The sequence below is a fragment of the Balaenoptera physalus genome (assembly GCF_965194825.1).
Source record: "Balaenoptera physalus genome assembly, chromosome: 14".
In the NCBI taxonomy this organism is placed as follows: Eukaryota; Metazoa; Chordata; class Mammalia; order Artiodactyla; family Balaenopteridae; genus Balaenoptera; species Balaenoptera physalus.
In genome coordinates this window covers 41,102,300-41,120,363 of record NC_138893.1, presented here as the reverse complement: position 1 = coordinate 41,120,363, position 18,064 = coordinate 41,102,300, and the positions used below count along the sequence as shown (strand labels likewise).

General features: G+C 40.7%; 2 long non-coding RNA genes across 2 annotated transcripts in view; one reads left to right on the top strand and one right to left on the bottom strand.

The window, feature by feature from the left end:
• The window catches only part of LOC309642191, a 378,428-nt gene that overhangs the window by 4,861 nt on the left and 355,503 nt on the right, over positions 1 to 18,064 (bottom strand). The gene's annotated exons all lie outside the window — the stretch shown is intronic.
• Positions 1 to 18,064, top strand: part of LOC309642188 — a 376,450-nt gene that overhangs the window by 27,025 nt on the left and 331,361 nt on the right. The gene's annotated exons all lie outside the window — the stretch shown is intronic.

Here is an 18,064-nt window from a genome sequence, read left to right as displayed (position 1 = left end):
CACCTTTGGTTGTCAAAAGCTGACAGGCCCTCCATTTGATAGCTATTCCATTTGGCCATCAAGGGTTTTCAGTCTTTATGCTATCAACAACAAGATTGTCCTATTAAGCCTCAGAACTCTTAGGAGTAGTAATAAACGTATTTGACAAGTTCTCAACAACAAGATTAGTTGGGATCCTGACCGGAGAGAGGTGGTACACCCAGCTGGGAATTATTACGAAGTTGTGAGCAAAGTTAAGAGGAACCAATAAGGGCTGGCTAAATACCCTGGCATTAGTAACAGGGAGGTCTCCTTCCCACCTCCTCCCTTTGCTCCCCTGGGATGAGGGGGAGGAAACCATTCCTGGATCCTTGAGAGACCTATAGTTGCAACTCAGGCTGCAGATATGGAAGAGGGCTTCCTACCAGAAGTTGGGTGGCCTTGGGAAGAGGAGCTCAAGCAGCAGAGAAGGAATGACAACGAATACACTAACCTCTCTTTCCTCCTGCCCTCCAGTATCCTAATGTTGTCTCCATTGGCCAGTGGACAAAGTTACGTGGGTGAAATAGTCCAAAAGTGTCCCCTCCCAGGGCATAAAGCAGGATGGGGAAGGGTGGGGAGAGGATCTGGAAAGGCAGATGGAGATGGTCAGCACAAGGGCTTACAGTGGTACCACGGGACAGAAGTATTATAATTTGTCTCTAATCACAAAACAGCTTGCAAATTACTTTCTTTTGTAAATTAAAGAGATTCAACATTATCCCTGCAATAACTTTCTCTTATTCACTTGCATTTAGATTTTCTTTTATGCTTGTGAGAGAAAAGGGAGGAGTTACAGCTACCTAGTGGGCTGGGAATTATTCATAACCCTTCATACCCTCAGCAGGGTGTGTCTAATATGTGAATGCCACCCATCAGGTGTGTTGTGTGGGGAAAAGATGGAGTACCATTGCTTTGAGTCAACCAGTCAGTCAGCCCTATGACAGGAAGGGGTACCTGAGTAGACCCCTACCTGGCTGTGTTAATCAGACCCCCTCCCAGCCACTAGTGATGGAGGAAAGGAGGGGGAGTGGTGTTTGTGATCAGGAAAGAGAGTGTGTGATCAGAACATTGGGAAAGGGAAAGTGGCAGAAAGAAGGGACAAAAATTAAAATGCAACAATATTAATATTTTGCCTAGAGCTGACTCTCCAATGATAAAGAAGCCTTGCTCTCCCACCCAGGAACATGAAACCAGTTGTAATGGGAGGAAAAGAGTAGCATTGCATCTGTTCGTCTGTTTCTGGGCAGAGGATGGTATTGTGCGTGCAAGCGCGCGCGCACACACACACACTCACACACAAGCCGCCATTATCATTAGCAGAAGGTAGAGAGAAGATTGCTTGAGGAATGATTCTTTTCCTTATCTCAGAGTCGGCCTGTTAGTAGAGGGCATGCTGAGTGGGGGTGACAAAAATCTCCCCCTGGGCTCTGAGAACAATATGTTTCCAGGGCATTTGAGAGAAGGGACCCCCAAAGTGCTGTAGCTATGCTCATAATTATTTCCCTATTAAGAAATTGGCTCTCATACCTTATATCTGGCTGGATATTAAGTATCTTCTTGAGGCAATTTTGAAACTGTCTCTTTCTCTGCACACACATAGAGCTATACATGGTACTATGCACAATGAAACTTGAAAACGGAACTGAGGCATACTGCAGTAAGTTATATAAAGCAAACATATCCTTGGCAAGACTTGAAAAAAATGCTAGATAAACAGTTTCATAATAACAGAAGTGAGAAAGAACGAAAAAAAATAAACTAAAACTTCCAAGTCCATCTCAGTTACAGAGAAAGTCCACTAAAGTTTTCTTAAGAAGCTGTTACCAAAATCCTAAAAATCCACTCTGAATTCCAATGATCTACTTCCCTTCCAAGTCATTACTTACTGGTACAGCATTTCCATTATCCGTGTTGAGCAGTGGCTTATAGATGAATAAGAAATTTAGAATCCAGTATTTGAATTCAGCAGGCTGTTTCCAGTAAGTAATTTGAAACCGCAGAAATGCCAAAAACATAATTACTAATCCAAATAGCCCTTTGTATCTGCATAAATAAAAATGGAGATCAAACTCTAGTTAATAGAGATCATTTCCTATTATGCTCATATTTTTAATGTTGACATGGACTGTAATGATTGCTTTTTACATTACATTGTCACTGTCATTTGAAACATCCTAAAAGGAGAGAAGATGATTGACTTGAAATGTATTATAGTAGCAAGGTATGTGTAGTCCTCCTCTGTAAATCCTTGCCTTAAAACTTGGGGAACACACTGGAGACTGGTGAAAGAGTCCCACTCTGGCTTTTCCTGGGGTTTTCAATCAAATATCAGTGCTTTCAGGAGTCTTTCTCCATAGGAAAGAGACCTAAGTGTTCATCAGTACTCAAAGGGGGTGGGGTGAGGGGGTGCATGGATTCTTGCTGTATCTCTTGCTTGAATTAACACTGTGATCACAACCAATTCTGATCCACACACTTTCTCCAATTTTTCCAAGGTAGGGGTCATTTTGTCGCCTCCGGATGACTTGCAAAGTTCTTGAAACACCCAGGAAGACTGAACTGTACTTCAAAATCCTAGGAAACACTGAAAAGGCAGCAGATCAAAGGAGGCAGGTTCTGCAAACAGTGTGAACCAAACCTGGCTCCGTACCTTTCCCACCAATGCCACCTGTCTCTAATAACCCAAGCTCAAAACTTGGGTCTGCTCTGACTTTTCCTTATCGTCTTTCAAAGGAACTTAGTTATCAGGTCCTTATCACTGCATTCAGCAGCTTGAAGTAGAATTAAACCAGTGAACCATGGCGCACCAAGGAAGCATTATTGATTGTCCAACTGACACTCATTCCATTTCCCTTTTGTTTTGCTGGAGAAGCCTCTCCCACTCTAGAGACTGAGAAGTGCCATGACTTGCTAAGGCATGGGCATGAGACTCAGCCATGGTCAATACAGCAAGTCTGCTAGGAGGTCTCTGGAAAAGGTTTTCTCCTCCTAATACGTAGAGACACACTATACACACTTAAGAATGGTTAAATTTAGAAGGACTTACAACACCAAGTGCTGGAGAGGATAGGAAGCAACTGGACCTCTACCATATTGCTTTGGAAAATAATCTGTCAGTTTCATATGAAATATGAATATATGTTCATCAGGGATATGATGAACTGTAATTTTATTTTCTTGTGATGTCCTTGACTGCTTTTGTTATCAGGGTAACATTGGCCTTGTAAAATGAGTTTAGGAGTGTTCCCTCCTCTTCAAATTTTTGGAAGAGTTTAATAAGTATTGGCATTAATTATCCCTTAAATGTTTGGTAAAATTCACCAGTGAAACCGTCTGGTCCTGGGCTTTCTTTGTTGGGAGGTTTTTGATCACTGATTCAATCTCCTTACTTGTTGCCTGTGTTCAGATGTTCTATTTCTTAATGATTCAGTCTTGGTAGGTTGTATTTTTTTTTAGGTAATTTAATTTGTTGGTGTATAATCGTTTATAATAGTCTCTTATGATCCTTTGTATTTCCATGGTATCAGTTGTAATGTCTCTGCTTTCAATTTCGATTTGATTTGAGTCTTCTCTCTTTATTTCTTAGTTTAGCTAAAGATTTCTTAATTTTGTTTATCTTTTTGAAAAATCAGCTCTTAGTTTCATTGGCCTTTTCTATTTTTTTTTTTCCTAGTCTCTATTGCATTTATTTCTGCTCTGATCTTTTTTATTTCCTTCCTTCTACTAACTTTGGATTAGTTTGTTCTTCTTTTTCTAGTTCCTTAAGGTGTAAAGTTAGGTTGTTTATTTGAGATCTTTTTTTCTTAATGTAGGCATTTACTGCTATAAACTTCCCTTTTAGAACTGTTTTGCAGCATCCCATAGGTTTTGGTATGTTGTGCTTTCAATTTCATTTGTTTTATTTATTGATTTTCCTTTTGATACTTGGTATGATTTCAATCTTAAAGTTGCTAAGATTTGTTTTATTACCTCTCATGTGATCTATCCTGGAGAATGTTATGTGTGCAATTGCAAAGAATGTGTATTCTGGTACTATTGGATAGAATGTTCTATATATGTCTGTTAGGTCCAAAGTATGGTTCAAGACCAACATTTCCTGTTGACTTTCTGTCCAGATGATCTATCCATTGTTGAAAATGGGGTGTTGAAGTCCCCTACTATTATTTTATTTGTGTATATCTCTTTCCTCAGATGTATTAGTTTGGCTAAATATATTCAGGTGCAGTGATGGTGGGTGTGTATATATTTATGATTGTTCCATCTTCTTGATGAACTGACCCCTTTATCATCACATAATGACTTTCTTTGTTTCTTGTTAACATTTTTTGGCTTAAAGTCTCTTTTGTCTGATGTAAGTAAGTATAGCTACCACTGCTTTCTTTTGGTTTCCATTTGCATAGAATACCTTTTTCCATTCTTTCATTTTGAGCCTATGTGTGTTTTTAAAGATGCAGTGAGTCTCTTGTAGGCAGCATATAGTTGGTTCTTGTTTTTTTATCCATCCATTCACTCTGTGTCTTTTGACTGGAAATTATAATCCATTTAGAGTAATTATTGTCAGGTAAGGACTTACCAATGCCATCTTATGAATTGTTTTCTGGCCATAGAGCACACTGATACTTATATCCATTATCTAATTTAATCCTCCTATTACATGAAATAGTAGGTACTATTGCTCTTGGACATTGGTCTTAGCAATATTTTTTTTTTGGATCTGTCTCCAAAGGCAAGGGCAACAAAAGCAAAAATAAACTGGACTACATCAAACTGAAAAGCTCTGACATAGTAAAGAAAACCATTAACAAAAATGAAAAGGCAATCTACTGAATGGGAGAATATATTTGCAAATAATATATCTGATAAGGGGTTAATATCTAAAATATATATAAAGGACTCACACAACTTAATATTAAAGAAACAATTCAATGTAAAAAAATGGGAAGAGGACCTGAATAGACATTTTTCCAAGGAAGACATACAGATGGCCAACAGACACATGAAAAGATGCTCAGCACCACTAACCACCAGAGAAATGCAAATCAAAACCACAATGAGGTATCATCTCACACCTGTCAGAATGGCCATCATCAAAAAGGTCACAAATAACAAGTGCTGGCAAGGATGCAGAGAAAAGGGAACCATTGTGCAGTGTTGGTGGGAATGTAAACTGATACAGCCACTATGGAAAACAGTATGGAGGTTCCATTTTAAATAAAAATAGAACTTCCATATAATCCAGCAATTCCCATTCTGGGTATTTATCCAAGGAATATGAAAACACTAATTCAAAAAGATATGTGCACCCCTATGTTCACTGCATATTATTTACAAAAGCCAAGATATGGAAGCAACCTAAGTGTCCACTGATAGTTGAATGGATAAAGAAGATGTGGTATGTATACCCAATGGAATATTATTCAGCCATAAAAGAAGAAAACCTTGCCATTTATGACAACATGGATGGACCTAAAGGGTATTATGCTAATTGAAATAAGTCAGAGAAAGACAAATACCATGTGATTTCACTTATATGTGGGATCTAAAAAACAAAACAAAACAGAAACAGACTCATAGATACAGAAAACAAACTGGTGGTTGCCAGAGGGCAGGGGAGTGCAAGGTTGGGAAAAATAGGTGAAGGAGAATAAGAGGTACAAAAATCTAGTTATAAAATAAATAAGTCATGAGGATGTAATGTATAGCATAGGGAATATAGTCAATAATATTGTAATAACTTTGTATGGTGACAGATAGTTACTAGGCTTATTGTGGTGATCAATTTGTAATTATATAAATGTCAAACCAGTATGTTGTACACCTGAAACTAATATAATATTGTACGTCGACAATACTGCAATTTAAAAAAAAAGTGGGTACTACCATTAGACCAAGTTTTCTTAGCCTTAGTACTATTGACATTTTGGGGCTAGATAATTCTTCATTGTGAACGGCTGTCTTATGCATTGTAGAATGGTTAGCAGAATCCCAGAGATGCCAGTAGTCTCCCTCTACCCTCAGTTCTGACAATCAAAAATGTTTTCAGACATTGTCCCCAGAGAGGATGGGCTTCATTATCACACCCAGTTGAGCACCACTGCATGAGACAGATTTTACAGACTGAGGTTTAGAGAAGTTAATTACTAGCCCCAAGGTCCTTTGCTAATAAAGAACAGAGCCAAGAGTTCAGTGTAGGTTTGCTTGTCTTTAAACACCTGAATTAATATTCTTTACTGCCTGTTCAAACATGACTCCTTCCCTTCCCCTCATACATCATTTGGCCTAACAGGCTGAGCTCCTCCCCTCTGAAGGAGATATACTGATTTCTCATCCGCCTCATTGCACATTTACTCTCTGGGTATGCCTCTCCTCCACTCGCCCATCATTTACTCTCTGCCAATTCACATCTTTTGCTATTCTGGATTCATGCATGGACCAGTTGAGCCAACATTGCTAGAGAATGGGGGTCATCCTTAGAAATACCTGATGAGTGAAACCCCAGGAAAAGAACTGGATTTCTCACCAGGCTCGTCGTGTGAGTACTCAGAGTCACTGCCATTTTATTTTTAAAGGAAGAATGTTATTTCACTCCCCACTCTCCCCAGAGGTGAATAGTAACTTATGCCACTTACAGAGTCATAAGAAGTCAGAGCTACAGGGGCTTTAAAAATTGTCACACTGAACCACCTCAGTTTACAGATGTAAAGGCCGAGGCCCCTTAAGGAAAATGAGGAACTCAGGATCACACAGGTAGCTGGTGGAAAGTCACACCTTCAGACTCCAATTCCAGGGCCTTTTCTACTACATCCTTCTCTTTCTAGGATAGACCAAAGTCAGGACTGTGAAACTGGGTTTCAGAGGTGGTTTGAATTATTGGTGAATTATACATGGAATTATATTTAATGGTTCCATTTCTGAATAATATTTTATAGATGAAAGTCATTCTTTTTAAAATTACTCTTCTAAACTGACAAAATTCATTAACGGCTCTGCAATTTCTTTTAGCAGTTTCTATGTTTTAAGCACTTATTATATGCTGAGCTCTCTCTCTCTCATTTAATTCTTACAGTGCAAAGTAGGTACAATGATTATTGTATCAGCTAGGAAACAGGAACCACTTTAAGACTCTGAGCATAAGAAGTTTGACTGGGGAAATTGGTTATGTCAGAGTGGGAGAGCTGAGAAAGTAAAAAGGGGGCAGTGAGGCAACTCAGAAATTAGCAACAGCAGGAAGCTGCCACTCTACGGGCTGAAGGTACAAGGAAGAGGTGGTGGCCCTGAGTTCAAAAGTAGGGCCCTCTGAGAGGAAGCCTGCCCTATGAAACTGGAGCTCTGGAAGAGATACTGCTATTGCCAGAGACCCGACAGGAAGTGGAGAGAGAGAAGTGAGAGGATACTTTGGCATCTCTCCAGCTCCCACCATCCAGCCTTCCACCAGTGCATCCCATTGACTAGACCTACCTAGGAGCCAGAGAGCAGGGGATCCTGGGAAATAGGGTTCTCCGAAACACAGAGCAGAGCAGATGAAGGACAGAGAATGGATTTGAGGGCAAACGGGCACTGACCTACACAATTATCTTGGTTTTACCAACTTCTTTGGCTTTGTGACTGCCACCTCAGCAGGTCCTAACAAACAGAGGCAACTGGCAGGCAGACTCTCTAAGGCGAGTGATATCTCACATTGATGTTTTTAGGGTTCCTTCGGTTTGTCCTAAAGAGACGAAGAGATTTGAGCCAAGGCAATAGAAACAAGCCGGCACTTATCATTTGATGACTTTCCTGGGGTGGAATTACCAGCCATCTCATCCAGGAATCCATCAGCCAACAAGTTCAAAAGTATGGGACACAACAGTCATTAGACTCAGGTATTTTCCAAAAGGAAACACTAACCAGTCACAAGTGATGAGGGCAAAACTAGAGGCCTATTATGGCTGAGTTGTGTCTCCCAGCATTTCCATGTTGAGACCCTAATGCCCCAGGAGAGCTCATAAATGTAGGGGCCTAATCAAGTATGTCTGGTGTTTTTATAAGAAGAGGAAGAGGTACCTGGGATGCCTGTACACAGAAAAAAGGCCATGTGAGGACACAGTAAGAAGGCGGCCATCTGCAAGCAAAGGAGGGACGCCTCAGGAGAAACCAACCTGCCCACACCTTGGTCTGGGACTTTCAGCCTCCAGAATTGAGAGAAAATAAATTTCTGTGTTCAAGCCAGCTGGTCTGTGGTATTTTGTTATAGCAGCCATAGAACACTAATCCAAGGTACCAGCACAATATGTCAAATAAGAATCAATGCTTATTGCTGCTTTCAAAGACAGGGGCAAGAGGTCACACGCTATGAGCTACCTACCTACCTCCCTGAAATTATTTACTAAGCAACCAGGTTGTTTCTGTAGTCAGAGGTGAGGCTTAAACACACACCCGTGGGAGAAAAAAGGAGCAATAGTTCAAATTCACATGCAGATATAAATGATTTTCTTGAGAGCAAGTTGTAAGCAGTGGGGAGGAAGACAGAATGAGGAAACTGGGTATTCGTCAAAGAAAGCCTTCCAAAGAGGTGTATGGTAGGGGGAGGGAACTGAGGGCACTGAAGATAACATTTTCCAAGTGTTCAGACCTTGCTGGCTGAAGTCTTGGTTAAAGATTTTTTTTTCCTCTTTAAATCTGTGATTTTTCAGAAGATATCCAATATCATATATGGAAGCTGCTGAGCAAGCTATTTTTTGGATATGTTTCTTTCTCTAGACCATTGTGCTTAGGAAATTATTAAAACAGTCTAATTTGGATGCATTTCCTTGAAGTCCTTGACTCACTGGGAAACAAGAATTCTGTGTTGGTATAATTATGAGTGTATTGTTTTATTGAAGAAGTTAAAATGAAGTTCAAATAAGCCCAAAATGCTCAGGTATGCCATTCCAGGTTGGGATCCTGCGAGCTGCTGTGTGATTGCTTTTGGGCAAAACAATTTTAAGAAGTAAATTGATATTCTGCAGTTGGCAATGCCCTTGGGACTCCATTGGGTCCTCCTGGGGTCTGAGCAGCAATTTAGGATCTGCTTGGGATTAACTGTTTCACATTTTCCCCAGAGTCCTGCCCAAGTCCGGTGAGTCACAATTGAACTCCAAATATGCTTTTCCCTGGAGAATCCGGGAGGGAGGGGGAGAAAGAACAAGGATCACGGGCTACCTGGGGAAGAGAAGTCGGGTTTGCAGGTAAAGGTTATCTCAAGAGGAAGCAAGGAGAGAACAGCAGCAAGGCTTGCAGCTCTAGTGAAGAGAGATCTACATGCGCAATTACGGGGCTACTTCCATCTCCAGAAACCAATCTAAGGAGAGTTTCTGAGGCAGTGTGTTAACATCGTTGGAAGCCTTGTGACTCACAGTGGGGTCTCAGACAAGCAGCATCGGCAAACCTGGGAGCTCATCAGAAAGGCAGACCTCCAGATCCACGGCATCAGAAGCTGCATTTCAACAAGACCCCCAGGTAGTTTCCATGCCCATGGAATTTTGAGTTGCCCTTCACAAAAGCATTGCTCAGCCAGATGGATGTTGGAAGGGGGCTGAAACATTCTGCCAGGGCTTGAGCCTACACTTGAGGCCTTCATTTCCCTCATGAATAACAAAGCCAAGGGGAAAGGATACAGAGAACGGAAACGGAAACGGGTGTGAGGGTGTCACAGACCCACCCCTCACCAGGCCAGCCTTCACTAGCAACAGCAGATGTACCCGCTGAAGTTGTAAATAGTGCATCTATACTGTAGGAGGCAAGGGTTCCCTGGGCTGCCACTGCTGCTGTTGTCAGAAATATACCACTCTGGGCAGCTAACTGGGACAGTCTCCATGGAGTTCTCTGTTCTCCCTTCTAACCCTCTTCTTCAGGCTTCTCTTGCCTGCAAGAGGTGGGCGCCAACCTGTTGCTGCACCCAGCCTGTGTTTAAAACCCAACAACACCAAACAAGTTGTCACTGCTATTGGGGGACCATTCCCAGTGCTGGGGAACCTGAAGCCACAAGCTAACACAGCCAAGTAAATTCATAGGTTGCAGACTTGATATGATGACCACTTAGAAATATGGTAGCATTTTGCTATGGACTAAATTGTCCCCCCCTCCCCCCCAGTTCGTATGTTGAAGCCCTAACCCCCCATAACTGTATTTGGAGATAGGATCTTTAAGGAGGTAATTAAGGTTAAATGAAGTCATAAGGGCGGGGTCCTAATCCGATAGGATTGGCGGCCTTATAAGAAGAGGAAGAGAGAGATGGATCTCTCTACACATGTGCACTGAGGTAAGGCATGTGAGGACTCGGTGAGAAGGCAGCTGTCTTCAAGCCAGGAATAGAGTCCTCACCGGAACCTGACCACACTGAACCTTGATCTTGGACTTTTGGCCTCCAAAACTGTAGGAAATTAATTTCTGTTAAGTCACACAGTCTACGATATTTTGTTATGGCAGCCTAAGCCATACTTGTCCTAGGAGAATGGACTGTTGGAAACTAGATTTCTGATAAGAAAGGGAATGTTTTTGAATTCAAAGCTTGTCTGCTGACATTGGGCATGTTGATTTTCTGTCAATGATCAGTTGCTAGTTACAGCTTCTGAGGACATACCATCTCAGTCAATTTGAGCATGTGTGGCTGGCCCCTGCTCTTTATTACTTATAGTAACACATACACTGGGGGGACAGAGGATGTATCAACACACACCCTGGCCCGTTTAGGGTGGCCAACCATATTATTTGTCCAGGACTGAGGGGTTTCCTGAGACATGGGGCTTTCAGAGCTAAAACCAGGAAAGTCCTGGGCAACCGGCACAAGTGGATCACCCTAAATGGGCCAAGTTTCATCTGTTGAGAGACCAGTGGTGACACGTAGCGAGGAAATAGATCAGTTACTGAAACTTAAGTAGAGCCCTGGTCTAGTTTCACCATTGTGACTTTACCTCCCGAGGCCTAAATTTCTCTCCTTGTGAAATGAGGGACCTGATTACCTCTAAGTGATGTTCCAGTTCTAATATGCAGTGATTTCTGATTTGTGGATTGTTCTGTCTTTGAGAGTAGGGGAGATCAAATTGTATCAATCCACAAAATAATCAAAGGAGAAGAACAAGGTCTGAGCTTGGTGCAAGGATATAAGTGTATATAAGGCACTGCCTTCATGGAGCTTTCTGTCTACTGGGGGTGAGAGATGATAAATAACAGATGCGATGAGAGCTGGGAAGGAAATAAGACAGAGTGATGATAGATGATGGTCAGGCATCTTCTCAGAAGCAGCAATGTTGTTTTAGCTGAGATTGGAAGAGAAAGATATGAGAAAAAGGGAAAGCCTAGGGAACACTAAACACATAAGGACCTGCGATGGGAAAGACATTATGAAGTTAAAGGAATAGAAAAGGACTGCGGTATGAATGAGCAGAGTGGGTCAGAGGTAGTGGAAAGAAATGAGATTGGAGAGCTAGGCAGGGGTTAGATCACACGGGGCTTATTGGCCATGATAGGGAGTTCAGACTTTATTCTAAGTGCCAAGAGAGGCTAGCAAAGGGTCTGAAATTGTGTGAGTTACTGACTAGCCTTATTTACAAAATTATTATTGTATAATTATGGATTACACATAATTATGTGCAATAACAATATAATAAAACAGGAAGCACTTAACATTTCTGTTCTATAGGTCTGGTTTTAATTAACGAGAAGAGCCCTCAAAGGTTTGATGCAAGTTCAGGATCTATACCTTTACCACATCACTTTGAACATTCGAATTCACTTCAGCATGACTTTCATGGCAAATGACAAAATGAATCTGAGGCTCAAATTACCCAAACCTGCTCCTTTGGGAGCAGATTGTTTCTTGGAGCGTATCCTTACAATTAAGATCTAATTATTACTGATGCTCAGACAAATGGTCTTACTGGCTGCATCTCTAAGAAAGTAAAACACAGTTTACCTTTTTTCTTTTTCCCAATGCTGAATAGTGAGTGAATAAGCACTCAACGAGATATCGTTCCTGACTTTGTATCTTTACAGGAGTTTGAATTAATGCAAGAAGGATCAGAAATTAGATCTGCGTTGGTTTAAAGTTTATCCTCCACCTATTACAAAGGCATTTGAGACCACTTCAAAAATTAAATACTGCACAAAATAAGGTGATAAAGGGAGGGGAAAAGAGGATACAAATCTCTTTATCCCTCAGAAGGAAATGACTTTACAACAGATAAACTCAATGACTGAATTCTGCCCCTGAATTTTCTGGAAACTGAGGAAAGAAGGGAAATGGTGGGTTGCATGATGCTTATTATCCGATAACAAGAAAATATCAGTATCACTCTATAGAGACAAACTTCTCCACTGAAAGAAGAATTTATCCTGTAGATATTTGTATAAGGGACATTGGTTATCGAACGGACAAGGCATTCGATAAAAATTTTGAAGGAAAGATAGAAATGCAGTTTTAAAAATGTTTCTTGGGACAGCTGTCTGTAAAAGTTAAGAGTTGTATAAATCCACAAAGGCATTTTTGTAGGAAGCTGAGGTATTGTGGTCCGTGTACTTTGCTTTATGATAGGGAATTCACTTAAAGGACCTAGAAGAAAGAAGACATTTCTTATGTCCCTTAGACCCTTTCTAGCAAATTACAGCTGCTTCAAGCAAGCTGTTGGTAGGCATTGATGTACAGTCAATTTGGGAAAGTACAAACCTCAGGGAATGCAGACAGTCAAGACTATTAGCCAGAATGTGCTCTGAATGGCCAGTCATGAAAGAGGCTGAGCTGGCCCACTGGGGTAGGAGGTTAAGCTGTGGAATTGTTGTCTTGTCCAGAGACCAACTTATTTCAGCACAGACTTGCTGGGCAAAGATTATATCTTTTTCTTGCAAAAGAGCTTTGATTATTCTCAAGAACTTGAACATATTCTCTGTGGTGAGTCCCAATTTTGATCCTCTGGCCCGTGAAGAAAGGCAGAGTGTGGGCAGATGTAAAGGAGAGTGTGACATTCTATTGGGGGAGAGCATTTCCTGGTGATGTTCGCCTGATTTTACAATTCCTACCACAATTAAGTCAAACCTACATAGTATATCTATAGTTTTGCCTTTTTATACATTCTTATCCATTGTGTTCTAATTTGTTTGTCTTTGTGGCTTTAACTCAAGGGCTAGGTTATATCTGTTTCCTCTTTTCATTAGAATTATTTACTGTTAAAATTGAGATTCATTAAGTATTTATTTTTTCAGATTATTATCTGATATATATGTTTGTGTGTATAACCATTTTATTCCTTTACTTCATTGCTGCTGTGTGCTAATTCCTAACACATAGATTAGCTTTTGATTAATTCATGAATGGAACTTAACACAAGTGGAGAATTGAATCCTATGATCTCTTCTGTGCTATGTTTTATGAAGGTCTATGAGAATTTTTCCTTTGGTGTCACTAAAAATTATGTATACATGTGTGTTTGTGTGTAAATTTTTATTCTGCTATGTAGTGTGTTGTAGCTAATCCTTCTAGCAGGGTTTTTCTGGGTAAATTAACGTCAATAAATTTATTCATAGCATTGATTATAATGTTGGCCACGAGGTCAACTACACCAAGCTAGATGGCCCGCATGAGAGGACTCATTCCTGGATAAACTCAGCCTCCTTGGGTGTGGGTGATTTCCATGTGGAATCTATTGGGCCCATTATTGGTCTTTACAGGTGCTTCAAACATGAGCAGGCCATGGTCCCTGCCCACTACAAGCCCAGAGTACGCTTAGCATAATCCCTGTACACAGTAAGTACTTAATGCCTGAATTACTTACTGAACAATAAGTAAATGAATGATAAGATAGGCTCACATACAGTCATAAGAGAGGGCTGAATATGAAAGCCAGAAGATGAATGCCAAGTTCTATCTGGGTTCAAAGAGGGAAAAAGGAAAACCACATTCAGCTGGGTGAATCAGTAAAGACCCTATAGAAGGGATGATGTTTAGATGAGAACTGAAGGATGAATAGAGTTACCGGCTATGGAGATGGAGAAGAAAAATAAATATAGCAATTATTGTCTTTATCTGGGCAGCGTCAATACCAGTCTTACATTGGTAACAGACTCTGCCACATTGGTTCAAGTGGTAGGCAAATGAGTCAGGTGAGGCCAATTATTATTCTGCCTTACTTTAGCCACTGGGATTAAGACACCTTGTGGGTAAGGGACATCGTATTCAAGGTAGGCCAATCAGAACGTCTCTCCTAAGAATTACAAACTTGGAGACATAAGATAGAGAGGGTTATGGCAGTAAATTGGTGTGGAGTCATCTTAAAGACAGCCTTTTAGAAGGTTCATGGGCTCCTTTTGCTTGGATCTTTGAGCTGCCTTGGTTCACAGCCTTCCCAATTCTTGGCTGTCAAGTTCTTTCTTTGAGTCTGTGAGCCACCCTTCCAGGCAATACCCTCTACTCCCCCTTTATTTTTCTTACGCTATACTCCCCCTTTATTTTTCTTAAGTCAGTCCAAGTCAGTTTATATTGCTTGCATCCAAAGGATTCTTAATTGATAAAACTAACAGGGAGAGATATGGAAGGAAGAAAACAGGAAGTGAAATCAGAAAGATTAAGTACTTTAGCAGGAGTGAAGTATAGGGACATAATGGGATACAATACTGGAGAGAGAACAAGTGAGCTTGTTATTGGAGCCTTTGAAATACAGGATGAGGTAGAGCTGATCCACATTATTCATAGAGTGAATATTTGAAAGTCTGTCTGCTCAGTAAAATTTATTTGTAACCCCCAAATCAACACTCATGGCACTTTCATGGTAGCTCATAGACATGTAGGGAGTGGCAAAATGTTTGAGTCATCTGACGCATGCGTCCCCAGCTGAGATCAAACATAATGATGCTCTTTCTCATGTTTTGGCTCTTATACTGTAAACAAGTGCCTTTTTTGTGATCTATTTAGTGACATGTATTTTGCATTTTTGTGTGTGTGTTTTTTGGGGTTTTTTTTTTGGTGATTTTACTCTTTGAAATGGCCACCAAGTTTAGTGTTGAGGTGCTGCCTAGGTTTACTAAGAGCAAGAAGGCTGTGATGTGCCTCTGTGGCCAAGCTTTCTCCCACCTCAGAAGCCTGGCCTGAGAAAGAAGAAAGTCTCTCCATCTTCCAGTCCCATGGATTACCTAATTCCCTGGCCCCAAATTACTATCTTTTAAGTACAGTTGATCTCTATTTCCTTCACGGGAAAATTCCATCTCCACCTATTTGGACAGTCTTACCCTCACAGACTCATCAACTGGAAAATCACAGACCAGCCAGGATTGGTTGATTTCTGAATGTCTAGATAATTTGGTAATCCAGTCACTTGGTTAAAGCTCTATGGATCTCTATTGTACACCAGTGATCTGTAAGCTGATCTGAATGATCTGTGGGCATATACATACCGTTATGCCCCAAGAACCCTGGAGAATAAGATGGTGCGCCTCATTCCTTGCAGCCTTGCCAGGGGCCATCTATCCTGCAGCTCTGTCCTGTGTTCCTAGAGGTGAGCTCACACAGGGAGAAATACCAGCATCAGTTGATGGGTTTGGGGGATCAGTGTCGATAAGTCCCTGCAGCATCTACTCACTCACCTGGCTGAAGTGAAAAGGGAAAGCACCTCAACAGGGGTGAATGACTGATGAAGAATGCTGGGCTAGGTCTCCAAGGTCACATTTAAATTTCTTAGCATCATAGTATCCAAAGAAAGAAAAAAAGAAAAAAGGCATTTGCAGAAGTCTCTTCCAAAAGGATCATTTTCCTTTCATTACTTGCTTTCCTTCCTCTGAAATGCCCTCAGTGTCTTTCTGAAGTATAGATAGAAGAGAAAAATAATTCCCTCTCCCTTTCTGATATATTATAGCTGATTTTAGGGTTCTCCTAAGATTCACTGAGGTGAATTTCTATAGGTGGCATAAAAAGAGCCTTTCAGAAAAGGCACTTATAGATGTTACAATGAAATCAGACACCTTTGCAACTGATTTATCAAAACCCTTGAAGGGCCGTTTCAAGGCAGGTGGCAAAGGCAATAATGCTGAACAAAGGGAGTACATCCAAAGGCAGAACTGTATTTCATGTTCTTAAAAAAAAACAAAACAAAAAAACCCCAAAAAACAGTGAGAGAGAAATAGGAAACCTATGAGGAACCATTTTGTTCCATTTTTTTTTTCATGTCCCTCTACTGGTTCTGAGCATGAACCAATACAATTTTTAAGGATCCCATTCAAAGCCAGGTGGACATAAATAAAGGCACTCACTTCTTTCAGCTTCTCATAAGGTAGAATTCTCTTCTGAATTTGAAAGTAATTATAGAGAGTTGCCTTTCTGTTCCTTTAAGTAGGCACAGTCAAAAATAACCTCCTATAAAATCACGTTTTTTTAGCAGTTAACCAAAGGAAGCATCGTCTTGGAATAAATGCATGCATCAATGAAAGCATAAACAACACACATTATACTTTATATTAAAATCTCTCTTGGGGAAAAGAGAGAAAGGGGGGCTTGTAGCCCAAGAGAACAAAGGTACCTGGATGCCTTCCACTAGGACATCCAGTCCTAGGGAAGGACTGAGCTGTGGCAGACTGTTTAATCAATGCAGTGAGTCAGCACCTGGAAAGGAGAAGCAAGTGAGAGCAAAGGGCTCGGAAAGGATGCCTGCCTGGGTGGAGACAGACAGCTTTCTAGGGAGACAAGGCCACATGACCACAGAAGCCCATGCTCCACGTACCACCCAATTCCATGGGAGATGTACCAAGGAAAAAATGGAGTCTTTGAATCCTAGAGTGTTCAAGGTGGGAGGGATACCCAGAGCTCATCTAGTGCCACCTCCCCGTTGCGGGGTCCAGGAAACTGAGGCTCTGAGACAGGAAAAGTAAAAGCTAAAATGAGGGGCTTATTATGTTCCTGGTCCTATTCTAAACATTCTACATATAATAATACATCATTTAATACTATAATAACTCTAATCTTCACAACATCCTAAAAGTTGGTGCTATAATTTCATTGTCTCCATTTTACAGATGAGGAATTTGGGACAAAAGGAAATTAAGGAATGTCTTAGTCCATTTGGGCTACATGGGCCTTCAACTGATTGGATGGGGCTGACTCACATTAGGGAGGGAAATCTACTCATTCTACTGATTCAAATGTGAACCTCATCCAGAAACACTCTCAAGGCGCAACCAGAATAATGTTTCGGCAAATGTCCTGGTACCTTGTGGGTCAGTCAAGTTGACACATAAAATTAACCATCACAGAGTCCTCAGTCATATATTTCTTCATGCAACAAAAACTTACTGAGTACTTACTATGTGCCAAGCACAGTTTAATTATGGAGGCTATGTCAGTGAATAAAACTGTTGAAAAAAATGCTTGTGCGGCTGGTGTTTACACTCTAGTGTGGTAAGAAAGAAAACAAATATATTAAATATATAAATTATATAATATGTTAGAAGTTAATAAAAGTAATAGGAAAAAATAGAGTTGGGAGGACCAAAAATAGAGCTTGGGAATGCTGGTAAGGGGAAGACAAAAGCTTACCATTTTAAATAGGATAGTCAGGGAGGGCCCCATGGAGAAGGTGAAATTTGATCAAAGACTTGAATGAACTGGGGAAGAGCATTCCAGGCAGAAGGAATAGCAACATCCCAGAAGCAGTTTTATATGAAGAGTTAAGAATGTTTGATTATTTATGGTGGTGAGTGTGCCTGTAACAGAGGGAGTGAGGGGGGAAATAATAGAAGAGAGACTGGAGTCCATCATGCCTATTTGGTCCACAGATCCAAGATATTCATAAGTTGTGGCAGTCTGGGAAGCTTCTATCCTGCTTGACTTGGTCTAGACCTGGAGCTGAATGACATACTGATGGCAGTTTTCACAAGGGCCTTCCCACTGTTCATGAATTGTGATCAACAACCCAGAAGTCACTTTATCTGTTAATCTTATTAAGCCCCCTCCATGTACACAATTCTGTGATGGATATGGTAGTGTAAGACAATGTCTCAGACTCCATTAACTTGGATATAAAGGATTTAAGAACGTTATCAGTTAAAT